This window comes from Cryptomeria japonica, chromosome 11 (assembly GCF_030272615.1).
Source record: "Cryptomeria japonica chromosome 11, Sugi_1.0, whole genome shotgun sequence".
NCBI lineage: Eukaryota > Viridiplantae > Streptophyta > Pinopsida > Cupressales > Cupressaceae > Cryptomeria > Cryptomeria japonica.
In genome coordinates, this window is record NC_081415.1 from 78789943 (window position 1) to 78810968 (window position 21026).

The 21026-nt window shown below is 34.7% G+C and overlaps 1 long non-coding RNA gene across 2 annotated transcripts; it reads right to left on the minus strand.

Annotated features, from left to right (window-relative positions):
- Positions 1–18763: 18763 nt before the first annotated feature.
- LOC131079343 (uncharacterized) lies at positions 18764–21020 on the minus strand. Of its 2 annotated transcripts, none has more exons than XR_009113960.2 (3): positions 20865–21020; positions 19186–19285; positions 18764–19019 (listed from the first exon to the last, which is right to left on the minus strand). It is a non-coding gene; the product is annotated as an uncharacterized LOC131079343 (long non-coding RNA). The 2 variants fall into 2 exon arrangements; XR_009113961.2 differs by having other exon boundaries at positions 20328–21020.
- Between the last annotated feature and the right edge of the window lie 6 nt (positions 21021–21026).

Below are 21026 nucleotides of genomic sequence, written 5' to 3' on the forward strand. Positions count from 1 at the left end.
TCTTCCTTGGCCTCTACATCACCCTGTCTGCATTCTTCCCTAGATAAAGGGGTAGGACAGGGGTGTGGCACCCTTGTCCCCCCTAGGACATGGGTGTGGCACCCTTGTCCTCCCAGAACAGGGGTGTGGCATCCCTATCCCTGCCCTATTTTGGGGCAGGACCTTCCTAAAGCATGCATTGTGGGTTGTGCAGTGAGCAAGAAACTCCCCCGATGTCGGCCCATGACGAAAATCAAATCCACTAACATGTATTTAATGGTCATTTCTCCTCTCATTTTCATAAGCTGGATAAGTTAAAGTTGGATAAGATTGGGGTTTATCAAGTTGCATAAGTGATCGAGCATTCAAGCATTCAAGTATTCTTTTCCAGCATTGAGCATTCTCAAGTCTCCCCTCAAGGCTATTTGTTGCATTCAAGTCAAGGATTCAACCATTAAAGAGGATATTTATTACAACATTCAATTCCACACAAACATTTCTATCAACATTGCTACCACAACCTCCCTTGAGGTGATTTACAATTCAGTCTTTCATTTAAATCTACTTGCAAGTACTTTCATTCATTACTTGGTTAATTCCAAAACTAGGGTTTGACCTAAAGGCAAACCCCCAATCCCAACCCATTTTCCTCTCTTTTATGTGTGTAGGTTACAGGTGTGCAACTGTACTTTCAGATTCGAGCTCCATTTGTAGAGGTGGAGAAACCCTTTTCGTTTCATGAATTTTTCAAAGGACCATGTACATTCCCGCCACAGTCCAAGCAACTTTTCCTCAAATTTGCAAGGTGACTTCATCTCAACATATTACTGCTAGATCTAGGTGCACAGCTTCATCCCATATCCCGATCTTAAGTTATAATAAGTTCTTTGTCACTTTTGCACTACATAGTTCAATCAATTCCTTTCCATTTCAAATAGAAAGAGGGGATTAGCTTATCATTCCCATTTCACTCATAATTATATCTTCTTGTTGGGAGGTTGAATCTAGTGAATTCTCCTCTCCTCTTCCAATGTAACTAGGTGAAAAGTGTTTGAAAGGGAATCTATAGTGAAACTCTCATCTCTCCTTGGAGGGAAAGACTAGTTTCCTCTTGATCTCCATCATTCACCTTTTTCCACATTACATCTTGGTGAACTCGACGTCTTGCATGCTTTCCTTTGAACAAAATTGCATATTTTTCATTTTCAAGTTTAAATTTTCTGCAAACTTAATGGTTAAATCATTAAAAACCCTAATTTTTTAAATTAAAATTGAACTTGTGATTTGTAAAAATTGTTTGTGGTTATCTTAGATCTAAAAATCGTCTTGTTTATCAAATTCAATTTCCTCATTGTCTTGTTCAATTTGAAAATCAAATTTACAAAATTAAGAGGTTAGTTATTAAAACCCTAATTTTCAAAAATCATCTTGATCTTGTGCAAAAATTGGATTTTTATTTAGTTTTCAGATTTCTAATTTTTCTCATACTTGTTTTCATTCCTACAATTCAAATTTTCAATTTCCCTCCTTTTTCCCAAAATTTAAATTTTAAAATTAAGTAGTTAGGTCATAAAACCCTAATTTTTAAATTTAATTAGATTTTGTGCAAATTTCAAATCAATTTCATTCACATTCAGATTTCTAAGGTGTCCCTATTCATTAGGTTTGACCTTTTTCAAATTTGCAATTCAATTCCTCTTTTTCTTCAAAACCCTAATAGGGTCATATTTTTACATTTGCATCTTTATTTCGCCCATCTAGAGGTTGTAAAATACGTCAATTTTGGGGGGTTAGCTTTGAAATCATCATAATATTAATCCCTGAAATTTTTGAAAAAAGCTGGTTGGACCATGTGCGTTCCCGCCACGGTCGTTGGCTTTTTTACCAAAATTTTGGGAGACTGTTATGACTGTATTTAATAGCCTAAATCCAAAAGATTGGTTGATTTTGTCGATTTTTGATCCCTCTAGAATCAAAAATACCTCCAAAATTTAACATTTCAAATTTCAAGAAGATTTTTAAAATTAAGAGGTTAATTATAGTCTACCCTGATTTTAAAAATTCTTATTTTAAAATTAAGTGGTATTCCCTTGGCCCTAATTTTAAAATTCCAATTTCCTTGAATTTTTGGAAATTATGTCATCCTTGATAAGTCGATGCTTTGACATGTTTTTATCATGACTCTTAGGTTTTTTGGTATCTTTTGGGTTGCATTGTGATAGTAAAGTATTGTGAATTGACTATATGTAATCCATGTTTTAAAATTGAACTTAAGAAATCATGTTTGAACTTTGTCAGTTAATTCCTGCAGCCATGCCAATTTATTCCTGCAGCCAAATGATTTGTCCCTGTGATATGCGGATTATTTAGGATAATGTCATACGTGAGTTAATGAATGTATTAATTGAATAAGATACATATGCATGTCCTTGTATGTTGTTTTTGTTTTAGTGCAAATAATAATTGATGTTGCGGTGGATGATTTTCTTCCACACCTAAGGACTGGAGAATCACGTTCAGATAACTGGAGGTCAAGCTGAAGGGGATTCGAGCAAGTGCAATGTATGGCATAATCAGAGCAGTTATACTTCACTATGGGAGTTTTAACTTTGGTGCATATTGAATTCACAAAATATCGCTTTGGCGTGCAAAGACTGTGGTTCGGTTTCAAATCCACGGTTCCTGCAGCCAAGCTCTCAGTTATCTCCTTCATCTGACAATTATCTGCCTCTTCTTCTGGGCGTAACTTGAGTTGTCCATTGTAGTTGATCTTTTCTTTATAATAAGCTCTTCCTTCTTTCTTAGAGTTAGACAAGATGGAAAGGAATTGAGAAGAGTTTTGTCAAGCATTCTGAATTTTCTCTTTTAGAATATGTAATCAATCCTCTTCCCCCAACAAAGTTCAAATTGTGTAATCATTATTTTCTTAAATTTTGCATTATTCAATTTTGTAAGTTTTGTTCCAAAAATCAAAATTCAAATATTCTCTCTAGTGCATGAGTTTTACCACTATTAGTCCTACCTATCCTATCCCCGTTAGATCAAGCATTAGAATTAAGGCTTCCCAAGGTCTAATTACTGAGGAGATGGAGCCTAATTTGGGTGACTTCTTTAATGAGGATCATGCTAATTCTTCCCATCCTAATCATGTGCCTATTCACCACATTGATGAATCCCATGATGAAGAAGAAGCTTTAACTAGAGTCTCTATAGATCAACTTTCCACATTTGATAATCAATTTGATAACTTTCAACAATGGATGTCCCAAGAATACCCTAATAGTGAATCTCTTCCATTAATTGAAGGCCTTAAGCACATGATTCAAAGTGATAAGAATGGAATCGATATATTATGTGGCATTGCACATATTGTTGATTCTAATGCCATGCCTATCAAGAATTGTGCCGAAACCTTAGGTTATTCACAACCTTCAACACAAGTCAATCCTTCTATTCCTTTGACTACTCTTATGACTAGTATTCCTACTTTTACTTCCAACATCATGGCTACATCAACCCAAGGTGACATTCCTACAAACATTGGTTGTGGGGGCAATCTCTCTTCTTCATTTAATCATCCATCTTTACCTATGTCTTCCATAAGTATTCCTATTATTACAAGGGGGCAATTCCTTCAACAACTTTTTTCCTCCTTTAAGTGTCCCTTTTCCTACCCAATCATCACCTATGCCTACTTATCAAAATGTCCCACTACCTTATTCTCATTCCATGCCTTCTTTCAATAGCATCACACCACCTTCTCAATCAACTATGTCTAACATCAATTCTTCTACCGAAGTGACAATTAACAATCTTGCTCAAACAGTGTCTTCCTTACAACAACAAATTGCTTCTATGAGTCAATCTAGTGTGCCCGCCTTTGATGTTGTGAGCCCACTTTCTCTTGATATCGTTAAAGTCGTGCCACCTAAACATGTCGATATCCCTCAATTAGGACTCTATAATGGAAAAGGTGATCCTCTTACGCGTGTCAAAACATTTCAAACCTTGTGTATTGATTTTGCTTATGATTAAATATTGCTTGCAAAATTGTTTACAAGAACACTAAGAGATAAGGCTTTACAATGGTATTGTTCTTTGCCTTCTTATTCTATCACTTACTTTCAACAACTGGCAAATGCTTTCATCCAACAATTTCAAAACAACATTGGTCCTAAAATCATTTTGTTTGATTTAATGCATTGTAAACAAGGCGTTAAAGAAAAAGTGATTGATTTCATTGGTAGATATGAGCATTTGTGTGCTCAAATTTCCTTTCTTGTACATGATAATGATATTCAAAGAATTTTCATTTCTAATTTACAAAAATATATCAGGGAAAAGCTTCTTTTGTCTGAGTTTACTTCATTTCCATAGTTGTGCGCAACACTGCACAATTCTCAACTGGCTGTGAGTGAAATGGACCAATCCACTCCTATGGCTTCGAGTAATAAGGGGGAGAGTGTTCAACAATTGTTTGCGAATTTAAAACCAACAAAAAGCTTCATCAAGTTCAATGATGCATTCAACAACAACAATGTGAATGCTACAATAGGTGTGCCTCCTACTTCTAATTTTTTCCAAAGAGAAAGACAATTTACTCCTTTGAATGAATCTTTACATAGTATTGTGTCTCAGTTGTTGCACAGAAATGTTATCAAACTTTCTCTTATAAAACAAATTGATCCTTCAAAACTTGCATCCCTTTATTTTGATAACAATTCATTTTGCCAATTTCATTGTCAGCCTAGTCATGATACTGAGAAATGTTTCGCATTGAAAAATAAGATTCAAGACTCGATTGATAATAATACTATATATGTGGCAGATGTGAATGATAAAGGGAATAAATCACTAGTTCCTCCTAATCAAAATCTTAATATTTTCACTAATCCCTTGCCTTCTCATACCTCTAACGTTATTGAGATTGTGCCTAATTCTTTCTCTTCTAAAGAATTCACCTCTATGGCTCCAAACTTGGTGAATATGGTAGAAACACAAGATATGCCTAAGGATCCTTCTATTACATTTGACCCTAGCAAGACCAATAGAGCACTCGATGGCCCTTTATACATAGTTGTGAAAGTTAAGGATATCCCTTTCCATGGTGCCCTAATTGATCCTTCTTCCATGGTTAATATCATAACTAAAGATTATCTTTTCACTTTACGATTGCATAAACTAATATATGATGCTTCTAATATAGTGGTGAAGTTAGTTGATGTATTCTCTTGTCTACCATTGGCTCTATCACCTTTCCTATTGAAGTTCATACGAAATCCATAAATGTTGACTTTGTTATCATTCCCTCTTCCGAGCAAATCTGTGTGAAGTTAGGCTATCATTGGTTATCTTCCATGAAGGCTATTGCTTCTCCAATCCACAAGTGTCTGAAATTTCCTCACAATGAAGAAATCATAACCGTGAATCATAGCTTATTTCGTCCATCTGAAAGAAACCCCGGTGTTCCTATTGATTTCTTTTGGCCTAAACAATTTCAATCTCTTCCATCAAGGAGCAATGCTCTTTTTCAATCTTATCAAAAATTGAAGAAAGATATGATCTTATCCTTAAGTCAACCTAGATCTCCAACACTTGACATTCCTATTATTCTTCAAGATGAGGTTCTTCCCCTCATGGATAAAACTATTCTCCCTCCTAAGAAAGATCGTCGACCTCTTCCTATGGATATGACTTTACCTTCCCTTAAGGAGAACAACAATATTCCTCCTAAGGTTAGACCTATACCTCCTCCTCATGATGGACCTGGTCTCCTTCCTACACCTAATATTCCTCCTTTCTATGGCGCAGTTCCACCTCCTTCCTCTTATCGAGAGAAGAGGCATGCTTCTCCTCTTGTTCGACCTAAAAGACCTCAACCTAAACCTTCAACTATCAAGGGGAGAAACATTTTTACTTGTTCAAATGTTCCTCCTCCTTCTGAGCCTTCCACTAAGACTCAAAGGAATAGTTATGCGAGAGAATGTTGACGAAAATGTCATGTTCGAGCTCGTGAAGATATCCCTCAAAATACTCAATCTCCTCAAACTCTGACAGTTGACATGATTCCTTTTTCTCCTAAGCAAGATGTTCAACCTACATCTCCAAATCATAAGTTGCATAAAACATGTGATGGTTTTACTCCTATTCGTGTTCTTGCTCCTCTTTCTCTAAACTTTGATGAAGAAATAGGTGAAAATATTATTCATGATGGCAATACAACTCCTAATGCTTCTGATAGTGAGTATGAATATGTTGATGTGGACAAGCATTTATCAACTGATTTTTCACAAACCTTGATCCTAGCTCCTAGAATCGAACAAAGTGACTTACAACATGAGCATAGTCCTTGTTTGGATCTTGTGATAGCTCCATCAGTTGTGCTCAATGTTGCTCCTTTGGCATGTTGCTCGCCTTCCCGAAATAGTGATTAGCAAGATCGGGAGGCGGATATCATGCTAGATTAGCAATATTAGCACTGTAGATCTTCTCTCTCTCTCCTTTCTTTCTCTTTTGTGATCATTCTTCTATGTGTATCCCTATTCTTCCATTGTTCCCTTAATGTCTACTTGGGGATGATGCAAAGCATTGAGATCTTTTCTTGGTCTCTTTCAAGTTGACTCAAAAGGCATCTTCTCTTCCCTTTATTCCAAGGTAGTGTCCTTCTTTGGGGAATGACGATTATTATATGCACATACATATATGATATACATGATTTATCATATAGTATACTAACCCTGAGGAAAGAAAAACTACCTCGTGTTTTGTGTTCATTATCCTTGGGCTTATTCCTCGATTGGGGGCTAAATCCTTGCGATAACGTGCTTCCTCTATTCTCTCTCTTGGGTATATCCTACCTTAAAGCAATCACTCCCGATAAGGTGCGTGTGATCGCTTTAACGTGGGGGAATACACTCTGCTCATATTTTCCTTCTTGATAATTAGAATTACTTAGTGAACTTTGTTTCGCTTTGTAATCTTTAGTATCCTTGCTTTCATGACTCAAAGTAAGGGGAACTTTTCTACTTGCAGTCATGGTTCTTTCCTTCTTGATCTTCCCTTTAAATTTGTCAATCAAAGTCGTAAGATCCTAAGTCAACTGGGGGCTTGGCGCATCTTGCCTCCTTAACGTGGTAAAAGTCTTACAATCTTGTTTCCTTGTACTTTACCGGCAGTATTAGCATACACTCATACTCCCGCTAAAGTGGGGGCTAAATGTAGTGTCATAAAATTGCGACCCTAGCAATTTTTTACTGCATTAGGGTCCTCATGCACGCAAGATTGAATCCAACAGCTTCTTCCTTGGCCTTTTGCATCACCCTGTTTGCATTATGCCCTAGAGAAAGGGGTAGGACAGGGGCGTGGCATCCTTTTCCTCCCAGGATAGGGGCATGGCGCCCCTGTTCTTGCCCTATTTTGGGGTAGGACCTTCCTAGAGCATGCATTGTGGGTTGTGCAGTGAACGGGAAACTCCCCCGATGTCGGGCCGTGATGAAAATCAAATCCACTAACATGTATTTAAGGGGAATTTTTCCTCTCATTTGCATAAGTTGGATAAGATTGGAGTTTGTCAAGTTGCATAAGCGATCAAGCATTCAAGAGAATTCAAGCATTTTTTTCCAGCATTGAGCATTCTCAAGTCTCCTTTCAAGGCTAGTTGTTGCATTCAAGTCAAGGATTCAACCATTGAAGAGGAGATTGATTACTACATTAAATTCCACACAAGAATTTCTATCAACATTTCTACCACAACCTCCCTTGAGGTGATTTACAATTCAGTCTTTCATTTACATCTACTTGCAAGTACTTTCATTCATTACTTAGTTAATTCCAAAATTGAGGTTTGACCTAAAGGCAAACCCCCAATCCCAACTCATTTTCCTCTCTTTTCTCTATGTAGGTTGCAGGTGTACAACTGTACTTTCGAATTTGGGCTCCATTTGCAGAGGTGAAAAAACCCTTTTCATTTCGTGGATTTTTCGAAGGACTGTGTACATTCCCGCCACGGTCCGAGCAACTTTTCCTCAAATTCGCAGGGCGACTTCGTCTTGACATATTACTGCCAGATCCAGGTGCACATCTTCATCCCATATCCCAATCTTAAGTTATAATCAATTCTTTGTCACTTTTGCACTACATAGTTCAATCAAGTCCTTTCCATTTCATTTAGGAAGAGGGGATTAGCTTATCATTCCCATTTCACTCAGAATTATATCTTCTTGTTGGGAGGTTGAATCTAGTGAATTCTCCTCTCCTCTTCCAATGTAACTAGGTGAAAAGTGTTTGAAAGGGAATCCATAGTGAAACTCTCATCTCTCCTTGGAGGGAAAGAGTAGTTTCCTCTTGATCTGCATCATTCACCTTTTTCCACATTACAGTCTTATGTTCTACTCGGTTCCATTTGCATACTATAAAATTACCTTCTAGATTCATGTGGAGCTAAAAGTGTAGAATATCTAGGGTCCAACTTTATTTCATTGGATATTTCTTATTCTTGATTCAGTCATAGGGCTGTCATTTTAACTAGATCATTTTCATCCCTAGGTCCAGGTAATGTGTCATTCCTTAGGGTTGAGGGTAGGAAGAAATGTAACTAGAAAATAGTAAATTCAAAGTAATTATATATCTCCAATCATCAAGTGAAAACCTTTCTAGTGGTTGTCTAGGCCTTGTAAACCTTGAAATAATCTAACTTGGAGGTTCTTCCTCCTCTTATGAATGTTTATAGCTTGATGATCTCTCTTCAAGTTCTTGTCAATCCAAGTCTTTCAATTTAGATTTCTCAAGTATATAATCTTAATTACATCTTTCTTTTATATTCTCAAAAATCGTAAGATAATGAAATAAGGCTTAGTTTCTCTAAAAAACATGCTTCTACTATATATTGCCTTTTTTGAAACATGATCATAGAAATCAAACTCAAGATTACAATGTATCAAACCTTCAATAGGGTTTTTATTTTTCCATGTCTATACACCTTCTCTCAAATATGGCATAATCTATTGTGTCATAACATGACCTATTATTTGCAAGTGACCTAGAATTAGTAGAAAGGGCACCCTTAGGTACCAAATGAACACAATTATCTATTGAAGAGGATAACATCTCTTTACCCAATGAAGTAGTTTTAGATTTTTTATTCATAAAAGTACTATTACACTCAACAATGTATACTAAAATAAATTTCTAAGTCTACTACCTCTAAAAATCACCATAGCACCTCCTTTTTTTTTTGCACACACACACACACACACACATCTATTAATTTTATCAAAGGCAACATATTACATGCTAGTAATGGGATATGTAAGATATCATCAAATCTCTTAAGGCTACCATCAAAAAGCTTATTTATATACAACACCATAACCAACAATACCTAAATAATAGTTATCATCCATGCACACCTTACCTCCATAATTTTCAAATTTGCATAACCAATTTCTATTTGATTTCACACCAAAGTATCCACTTTAATCAACTAACAATATGTTTTCACTTGCATAAGAGCTCAAAGATGTAATGAATATGTCACCATATTCCTTTTTCATTCAGCTCCTCTAAAATGATGTAGCTTTAAAAAAAAAATTCTATTTTCTATGACTTCAGCAATAACTTTATATATTGTGTTACACAAGGAGATTGGCCTAAAGTCATCAAAGGTATGCACTTTTGATTTTCTTGGGATAAGTGCAATCAAAGTGTTATTGAAATCCTTGAGGATATAAGACTCTGCTAGCAATTCCTCCACAACCTCCCAATAAATCATTCTTGATAATCTCCTAAAACTTTTCAAAAGAAATGGTTGGAAAGCCATCAATCTCTAGAGCCTAGTCTCCCACCATTGAAAATAACACCACGTTAACTTCCTCTATCTTAACTGGTGATTGCATCATACTATTTTGTTGTGTTGTAAACATGTTTGTAATATACCCAAGAACCTCGTTGGCCATTTCATTCACCGAGCTACCCCATTAGAAGATAGAAAATTATGAAAGTACATGATTGCTTCATTATTAATATCCTCACTTGCAAACAAGGTGACCCCTTCAACATTTTGTATCTCGTAGATTCTATTTTGAGATCTTTCGGCCTTCATAGAATTGTGGAAAAAATTGGTATTCTTGTCTCCCTCTTTGAGCTAGCACTATTGAAATTTCTGACACCAATAAATTTCCTTTCTAGCTAAATTTTTTTAGTATCGAGAGTTCAACACCTTTTCTTTATTGAAGTCCATTTCCATCATGCCATGACATATGACTTTTTGATGCAAATTCTTCAACTCTTCTTCAATCCTTGACTTTTTTGCAAATATATTGTTGAAATGAATTTGATTCCATTCTTTTAGGTTGTTCTTAACAAATTGAAGCTTTATGAAAAAGATGAATGATTTCTTTCCTTCCAAGGGTGGTGTTGATTTCTATGAGACTTCAATAAGAAATTTGATATCATCATCCCTAAGCCACATTGCTTTAAATTTAAAATGGGCATCTAATATGCACTCTATCATTTTGAATTACCAAAGAGATCAAATAATGGTTCGACCTCAAAATTGAGAGAATGAAGGATTCCAAGACAAAGGAGTTCTCAATCCATTTGTCAAATATGAAGAATCTGTCCAATTTTTTTGCTATATTCAAGAATCTTGATCTACAATTGGTCCAAGTATATGTACCATTTTTTGTATGCATTTCTTGGAGATCGTAGACAATAACAAAGTCCTAAAATTTCATTTGCATCGCTTCAATTTATCCTCTTCCTCCTTTCTTGTCTTCCAAGCTCAAAGTTGCATCAAAATCTCCTCCTACTACCCACAAAACATCTCCAACATTATGCATAACATTTGCAATCTGGTTCTAGACCTAGATTTTTTTCCTATACCCATTGGCTCATAGACATTTATGAAAAGAAATTCCCTTTTAATTGTATCAACTTGTGTCCTCATATCTTGCTAATGATTATTTTAAACCAATACCTCTGCCTTAATGTTATGTGGGTTCCATAGAAAACCTAGACCCCCAAAAGCTCCTAGAACATCCACAAATTCACCATGTCAAAATTTCCATTTTTGAAGGATTCTAATACTCTCTTCTTTGTAAATTTTGGTTTCTTTTAGCAAGATAACATTAGGACATGTTTGATCAAAACATCGATTGATCAGATGTCATTTGTCAAGGGTATTGCAGCTCCAGACATTCCAAGATAAAACCTTCATTTGTCCTTGGAAAGGGAAAAGACCTTCCTTGTCCTAAGTTTTCTCTCACCTTTTGCATTACCTGTAATTTCCAACATGACTTTGTTTGTCTTTCTCCCTCTAGATTTCTTTTCCCCCACTTTAATTTTCTTCAATGTTGATATTGTTTGGCTCATTGTTCTCTTCTCCAAAATGTCATCCTCATCAAACCATATCCAGACAATCTTCCTCCCCCAAAAGGTCACTATCTACATCAAACTTCCCATCATCCAAGGGAGTTTCCATAAAATACTTTGGATGTTCAATAGGTCTAAAATTCATCCTTTTTACAAGACATGCTAGATATCTTGAAGTTCAACTTGCTCGGTATTATCATTATGGTGACACTACGATATCTTGTATAGGGCATTCAATACAAGTGTTCCTTTCCTCATTCTTAGCCATCGCCGCTAAGCCAACTTCCACATTCTCAATCTCTCCACTGATAGAATTTGGGTCAATGGTCTCTTTCATGAGATTAGTCTCATTTGAATGTCCATTATCTAGGAGAGGGGAGGGCATCAAAGCTAAAAGAATTATGGGCTGACCCTTTAAAGCATCGAAAACTAGGTCTACTATAGGATTTTTCGTGTTGGCATGCTCATTGTCTGCAAGTTTTTTTGTCAATGCTTCAGCCTTAGTTTCTTTACCTTTCTCATTCTTCACACAATCTTTCAAAGAATGACCAACCTCCTTATAAATTTTACATTTTTTATCAATATCTTCAGCCTCTATTTGTTGCCTCCAAATACCCTCATTAAACTATATTTTGACTTATTTGTGTAAAGGGGGAAAGGGTCTCCAACCTATGCATATTCTAGCATACATGTTGAAATCCTTTCTTTCGACCGCCTCATCTTCCTTAATGAATTTCCCCAGTTTATTACCAATTACCTTAAGAGATTCAGCATCCCAACATTCTATTGGAAGGTTGTAAAGACGGATCCAAATTGGAACCTTGTCTATGGATGCTTTCAGTCAGTCGAAATTGGGTTCCTAGTCTCTAATGAAAAAGCCCATCCCTCCCATAAGGAACGGTCCATTGTTGAGGATCCATTGCTTACTTCTAGCATTATCACAGATAACCAAGTAAGAATTGTTTCGTAGGGTTTTAATCTCAAAATGGGGCCCCAATTTTCATCACATCACTTTCTAACCCTAGCTAGGGTTGGTCATATTCCCCAACCCATTTCATAAAAAAGGCTTTTTCCTACAAGATTTTGACAGATTCTTTACATTTATTAGTGTCTATATCTAAAGAAATAACCCTATTGTCTTTGGTTTGAATGCATACCTTAGGGGCTCCATCAAAACTAGTTGATCCTTCGATTTCCAAATCTTCTTGTCAGTATAAAATGAATCCAATTTTTGTTGTTTAGCTATTTTTTTATTTATTTTTTACTAAAATATAGTTGATATAGCCTTATGTTGATGTCTACTCAATGCATCTATACAATTTTATTTTTCTTTGACATAATAGACGTCAAGATCAAAATTGTAGAGTTATTCAATCCATCATTGTCGGTGGGAATTCAATTTTTCCTAGCTAAATATGCAAACCAAACAATGATGATCTTTTTTTAATCGAAATATTTTTCCTAAAAGGTAATGTCTCCATAATTTAAGAGTACATGATAGTGACCAACTCGAAACCATAGGTGACATAATTTTCCTCATGGTCCTTGTTTTTATGTGGTTCTTAAGCCACAACTCAACTATTTTATGTCAAAGTTATCTCAATCCCACTAATGAAGCATCTATTCACACAGTGAACTACCTACTGAAATATAGAATCAAGAGATATCTCTCTCTTATTCACTCCATCTCTCATGCTTTATTTGGATTCCTATAAGGGGATGCATAGTTGATCTGAAGCTATCAATTCTCAATTGAAACCTTTGTTGCATAAACAACATCATTAGCTAAATGACCAACCAATTGACCCCATGTATTGAACAATTCTTTACAAAATGTTAACCAAATTTTTTTCCAATTGACCTTTACACCTCTTCGACATATCCATTACACCTCTTCGACATATCCATTGCACTCCCTTTCCTAATCTGTTTGACAAGGTCACGAGCTAGAAAATATTCCCTTTCTTCTCCATTTAGGTGGGTCAAAATGGAAATAAAATCCACATTATGTTCACACCTGTGCAAGAATAAGTCTTGACTGCTCACAGACATGAATTCAGTCAGCTTTATTGAAGTCCAGTCCATCACGTCGTCCGTCTATGATGGGTGGTCTTCTTAGTACATTTATTCAATACAAAAACAATGAAAGGTGTTCCTTCCTTTACCTTTTCCTTTTTTATTTGGAAGAAGAATGGAATTCATTTCTTTATTCATTCTTTGTATGTACCATGAGCGCAGGCATTCAATAAAGCAGATCAAATAATTGAGCACGGTGACGTGCAGATTCAATTCGAGTGCAGACAGACTCTGTACAATTTGTTTGGTAAGAATTTTAAAGAACTTTCGAGGTATTAAAGATTGGAAATTATACCTAACAAGACAGTCAACAAAGAACTATCCTAATATATTTAACAATTAAACATAAATCTTGAGTTTGGGGATTAATAATTCTCAAACCACCTTTAGAGCTAGGTTGGATGCACTGAGACGAAGAAGTGGGTCTAAAATCGACATTCTCATTCTTTTGGAAACAAAGTAATTATGGAAATTAGTTTATTCAAATCTTAAAACACTTTGTTGGAAGGCATTACATATGAATAGCAAGAAGATTGTATTAGTCGTTTAGAGTTTGCTTTTCGTCAAAAGAAATTTGGTATTTTATTTAATCATTTTTTTTTAAAAGTTTATCAAGCTATCATTTCTATATCTTAGTGAAACTCCCAATTCAAATGGGATACAAAGATATTGAGTTATTTCACCATTTTGATTTGCTTTCAATCTCAACGAATGTGTTTTTGCTACTCATCAAAAAATATTTGTGTCCTAGTTAATTAATTATTTTTTTAGTTTATCAAGGTACCAATTCCACATCTTAGTTGGTGAGACTCCCAATCCAAATAGGATACCAAGATATGAGTTATTTCACCATATTTGATTTGCTTACAATCTCAATGAATTTGTTAGAGAATAGGACCACTTTGAGACATTAGAAATTGTATTTTATGATGAGATATTTGAAATCTAGACAAACCAATATAGATCTAGATTATAAAGTGTATCATATCTCTCATTTATTAAAATTCTAAATAATTAACAAGCTTCCATCAACAAATTGTGAGTTAATAACAAAATTATTATGAGGGGTGGAGATACTAGCTATGAGCTTGAACTCATGATAAATATTTCAAAGTATCTATTGTAAGCATGTATACAAAAATAGAGATAGGAGACAACCTTCCTTGATTAATTATTCCAATAAGTGATTTTAATATTAAATTATTAGTAACTAAATGAGTAGTAGCATATTAAATAACATTTAAATGGGTGCATGAACTTTACTCCCAAACCCATTCAATATTTCCAACATATTATCATATACTTTGTTAAAGTTTAATTTATCTTATTTAACTTTACCTTAAATGAGGAGTTTAATTCGAGTGGCCCTAATGCCTTACCAATAATTTTTAGGATGTGTTTAGTGGAGTGATTGATTGCTAACTAAAAATAGTGTTTAAATCATTTTTTCCAATAAGAATACATTTGATTAATCTTTTATTTACGTTTACATATAAAGAACCTTCTCCAAATCTTCTAAATAAATTAGATAAAAGTCATAATTTATGTTTACGTCTAAAGAACCTTCTCCAAAGATTCCAAATAAAATAGATAAAAATCATATATAATATGAGACCACATGGTCTAATTAAAATCTACTGGTAATCTATTGTGCTTGGAATTTTATTGAGTGCCATGGAAAATAGAGTATATTCAATATCTTTTAGAGAAATAATTTGGTCCACAAACCAACTATAACTAGGGTTTATTTTATTAAGAATACCATCCTTGGATATATCTTCAAGAGTTTCCTAATGACTTTCTTCTTTGAAAAGATTCTCATAATTTTTTTTTAACAAAATGATTATCTTAGCAAAATTTATATGTAGAGTATTATGCTTGTCTATTATAGAAAAGATTCTCTCGTTGTTATTCTTGTAATTTAGATAGTTTATATTTTGATCATATATTGTCATTTTTAATCCATTGAATTATATCTCTTATTTTGGCACCTTGTCCTTTGTAGAAAAGCACCACTACTCAATCCATAACTCTTCTTTTTGTGGCTTTGGTATGGAGGTCTGAATTCTAATTAAATCAACAAAATTATCAATGATTTTAAAATGAGAAGCATTACATTTGGATGAGGTGAGAGGATAAAGGATTATTAGATATAAAATACAAAACTTGATCTAATTTTAAATTATTAAAATAGAGTCCTCTATTGGAATCTTTCATATGCCACCTAAGATGTGGTCCATTGAGGCCCAATATTCTACACAACAACTTGTTCCTCCTTGCATGCATTTAAATTCAATTAGGTTTCTTTGATCTTCAAGTGGTTCCCTATGATATATACCCTTCATTGGCATAAGAAATTGAAGGTACCTTCTATGCCACATTCAATGTTGAGTTTTATCTCTCATGCTAGCCTAACCAAATAAATCATCCATAAATGTTGTGCCTCTGTTTCTTTGTTTCTCTTGCCTTTATTTTGCTCTAATTTACCATTAATCTTCCAAATTTATGTTTTATAATTGATGGTATGTGTGTTTGCAAATTTTGGACGCAGCTAATCTCCACACAAAACAACACTCCGTACGGTTTCTAAAATCTGCAAAACACAATGGATTTCCGCAAAGTTTTTAGTAGCTAAATCTTCATGATTTGCATCCCTATTGGGAAATTTTTTACAGTGCCTTTTTGTGTAGAGATTAGCCGCTGGCATAAATTTTAGTTTTAATTGCAATGTCGATATGCAAAAAAATAAAGTTTTCTTTCTTTGCAAACACCTATGTTGGAGACATCATGATTCCAATCGAAAAAAAATGGATTAAAAAATGAGATGCCAAAACAATAAGAAGCTTGTGAAAAAATGAACTAGTTGTAATGTTGGTATGCAAAGAAATCTTGTTTTATTTTTTTGCAAACACCTACATTGCAAACATCATGATTTCAATCAAAAAAATAGATTCACAAATGAGATGCCAAAACAATTAAAAACGTTTGAAAAATTGAACTATCATTATTAAATAATAAAAATAAATTAAAAGTTATTATTTCTACAAATAGCAATAACAATTAACTTTACACAAAATTAATTATTTTACACCCTACATACCCAAAATTCAAATGTCTTTAGTGAATGCTAATAAATCACTTTACACATCCAGAAACCTCGGTCAATGAGACTGTTTGTTTTATTTAAGAAACAAAAAACAAAAAGGAGAAAAAGCCTTTTTCCAACATAAAACAAGAGCTATGAGACAGCATGAGTCCCTGCCTTTAGCTAAAAACATGTAAGCAATGCATTGAAGTGTGGAGAACAATTAAGTAATTTTGAAAATAGTTAACAACTGATATTGAATGCGAAAAAGATAACGTGTTGTAGTGTTCTAAGAACTCGTCTTCAAAACTATTATACAAGTAGACAGTGCAATTTAAGAAAGTCATTAGATATAACTCTAAAGTTCAAAGTACTTACTTTGCAAATGTTATGATTCAAGTGGTAAATTCAACCTATATATTCAAGTTTGTACTACGACAATAAGCCTAGATTGTTTATTTATGTGCCATGATGACCAAAGTTGTTGAAAGTTGTATGGCATCAACATTATTGAATCAAGGTTGGACCTCACTTGAAAATGGTCTGATCATGAATGGTAATATTGCTTTCATGGAAGAAGGAGCTCACTTGGAGGCCATTTCTATGGTACATACCTCACCTCTTGATCTGATAAAGTGTTTGGTGGAGTTGGCTGAACAAGCTCTTCTATTGGAGTTATTATATTTCTGTTCGGATTTAAAGATGCAGGGAATAATTTTGCACAAAGTAGAGTTTGAAAGAAATGATCAAATGGTTTTTGTTATAGTACCAGACATCATGCTTCCATAGAATCAGGGTACAAAGCCATTTAGTCGGAAACTTCTATCTACATGCTAATTGTTTGTTTAGTTTTGTACTTTGAATTTGAAAATTTCAGCACTAAAATGTTTATAGATGTCGGTGTGTTGAATGTGGTGGAAAAAATTGAAAGATAATAAAGTGGTTTGTATTTTAAATAAGAATTCTGTGTTTCTCTGTTCATATAAAAGTTGTTTTTAACAATTAATACCTTGTATAAACAGATTCGAATGCAAGAGATTATGAAAGGTTAGACTATGAGAAGCTAAGAATTTATGGAGTTCTATATAGAATGCTGGAATTTTTTTCCATGAACTGTAAAGAACTATAAAATGGGAGATGTGGGTACTTGAATATTTTAACTATGGGAACCTTTCTATTGAAAGAGTATGAAAAAGAAGGCTTGTTATTGGTTTGGAGAGTATGAGTTTAGTAGGTTCTAGGATGGAGGGGAGAGTATTGATGGAAGGAAAAGTGACGATTGAAGCCCCACAAATTCATGAGTAGAGGTTTATAATGCGAGGCTTAAAAGATTGCATAATTTTGAAGTTACATAATTTTCTAGTCAATGGATTAATGGTTAAATCAATGAAAAATACAATGCGGTGGAGTTTCCCATTCATGCAAAATATCATAAATTGGAAATTTAAAAAGAAGTTAGCAATACAAAGAAATCAATGTACAAATTATTTATCAATGTAATTTTGAGAGTTTTGAGTGAAATGAAGAACTAAATTATTAAAGATACATTTGATGTGGTTAAGGTTTCCAGACATTGAAAAATATTGAATTGTTGTGACGTGATAGTCTAATATTGTCAAAATAGAGTTAAAATATGCCAACTAAAGTAAACATGGTTCAGTAGGGTTTTGGAAAGGGGGGACTTGGGGACAGATTTTGAGGACGGGTGGAATTTTTTTCACAATTTGGGGATGGTGGTCTAAATATAATATAATATTTGAAAAATAAATTAAAATGTATAAGAAATTAGAAATGGGGGGAGGTATTATGGAAATGGTAGCTGTGATGTGGTGCCTTATAAGAGGAACAGGGGGCAGATAATCAAAGAAAATGAAATGGGCAATGTGATTTATGTAAAAACCAGAACTGCTCCTATTATTCTTGGAGGTGTTGGTGCTACTTATGAAATAGTCGTGGAAGAACTACTGAAGGTGCTTAAACTGGAGGAGACTTAGCTAGTTGAAACTGCTGATACTGAAGCTGAACTCAATCTTGTACAACAATCTAAATAGAAAAATAAGGAGTAAAGAAAGTGCTTTCTGATATGGAATTATATAAAGTACAGATCCCTTGAGATTGTGGCCATAATATTGAAAAACCCTCCCCGCTTTAGCTCTCTGTTGAGCTTCACCACATATGATATTAAGTTGTTTTAGCATACTTGAATGGTATGATATAAAAAAATAAAACATAAAGTTACGGTAAAACCCAAAATTCAAATCCACAGAAAACTTGTCTGGTATTAAAAGCTAATTGAATGGAATAAATCGTAGAACTATTCCAACTTTATGTGGCGAGGAAAGAATTCTCCGGCTCTTTGAATCCACTCAAACCTCAATTAAAAATAAGTCGCCCTCTAAAGATTTCATGCTTTAAACAAATTTTCAAACAAAGGATCCAAATGCCGAAATTGTACAAGACAAGGATCACAATATATATACTCTTTCTAAATCTTGGACTAGAAAGATTTCTGCACAACAAAGTCTAACATGAACGAATTGGACGGATTATAGATTCAACATAACTCAAAATTCGGACTCAAAATTGAATGTAAATGCACACATATTATAATCAAACTTGTACATTTTCAGGAAATTAAGCTCTGGCAATGATATCAGACAAACAATGAATCTAACCTGTAGTTAAAGCAGGGTATCTAGCGAGCGCTTGTCGGTAGTTGTAAAGCCAAATTGCACAACCTTTGCCAACATCCTCCCTGCCTCAGTGCACAGTGAACTGTTTGATAGAATGCCGCTAAGAAATGTTACTCGTAAACTGCGATGATTGTAGTATATGCACAAAATAGATTTATTTTAAAAAATCTGGAAAGGCATTCAGAAAATGACAAATGAATCATGTAAACTCAAAGACTCTGTAAAAGGATAAAAATGGACAGATGGACATCTGGACCTGTGAAGTTCCTGTCAATAAAAGAGTCTTATTTTCTTGTGGTAATCTGCTTAGCACAATGTATAGAATACAATAAAGAGTAATTAAAATCCTAAATTCCTTAGAGGCATTCTCCTTGGGCATTTATAAATTGAAAAACATAGCCAGCTAATGAAAATAAACCACCATTGCATATTGAATTTAATACACCTTCACCCTAAAAATTCAGATACTGTAATGCACTCGATGACTAATTTGGCCAGGAGTTTGCTGCGTAACCAGAGAAAGAGCCACCCGATTTCTGTTCTGGCCAAGGGTTTTCACAGAATTGAAGAAGAGGTCTTTCTTATCCTACCTACGCAACTGGGAAGAGGACGTGTGCTTGGTGTTGTTAATGTCCACTTGACAGAGGAGGAGAACCTTAGTCTCATGAAGTCCGCCTGGTCCATTCTGGATGTTCAACAACGACTTTCTATTTCACAGTTTCTATGTTCCTACGCCTTTTTGCTTTGTTATTACATGGTTTTTTAAGACCCTGCATACATACAGGGTTTTGCAATGCTATTATATAGTTAGCCCTTAAAGTTTATTCTTGGCAGAATAGCTGCGGAAGATTCAACAGTAGCCCTTTTTGTCAGATATTTTGGCTGTGACCCCTCTTTAATTTTGAGTTTCCCGCTTATCCACGCCGCCATGGAACTATTGCAGACTAGGATTAGTCTGCCCTCACAGGTTTGTTTGTCAGCAAATGGATGCAAGGTACAATGGACAAAATTGTGGTCAAAACAAACAAACTCAAGCAACACTGCGAATTTGGGTCATCAGAAAATAGAGAGAGAAATTGCAGAGAACATTTCATCTTAAAGCATGAAATTTTCTAGAAACTCACCTGGATAAATCAATCCGGTTCGCTAAGATATTTGAAATTAAGCTTAATGCCTGCCAATTTGCACTTGCTAAAAATGTATTGAGACAACATTTATTTAAGGCATTCAGTCAAACAGTTCATACACTTTATCTGAGCTTCAACATTTTCCATACACAGCTACCAGGGCAGTCACAACTACAACATCTGACAAAAAAATATTGATTTGATGAACATTCATGCCCTGATCACAAGCCGAGCAGAGAACACACTTAACTCTTTGTATAGTCACAAAATACGGTTGAAATTTGAAAAAGCATGTTAATGTGATAGCTATGGTCGGATCCTTCAGGCCGACATAGCAAATGGAAACGTGTGAATGGCCTATCAGCCTCACATAATAAAACTTTACCAATTAACACAAGTAGCCTAGTGCAATAAACCGAAAACAGCTAGGGCAACTTTGCCAACTAGCCAATGCCACTTCCAATCATGAGCATGCAGTTGTTGTTATGTCCTTAGACAGACATGAAAATTGAATTAATAAGAAAAGCAACAGACCTCAGAGGTGCTCTTGAGAAATTCTCAGAATACAAAGCTAAGGCTTGGTCATCAGTTGCAATCGATTGAATAGAAGAACGCCAGGGTGGGCTACCAGGGTTTGAAGCAGCATCCAGAATGTTCGTAGCTTCTTCTCTGCTCTAAAGAATTGTCTAGAAAAAG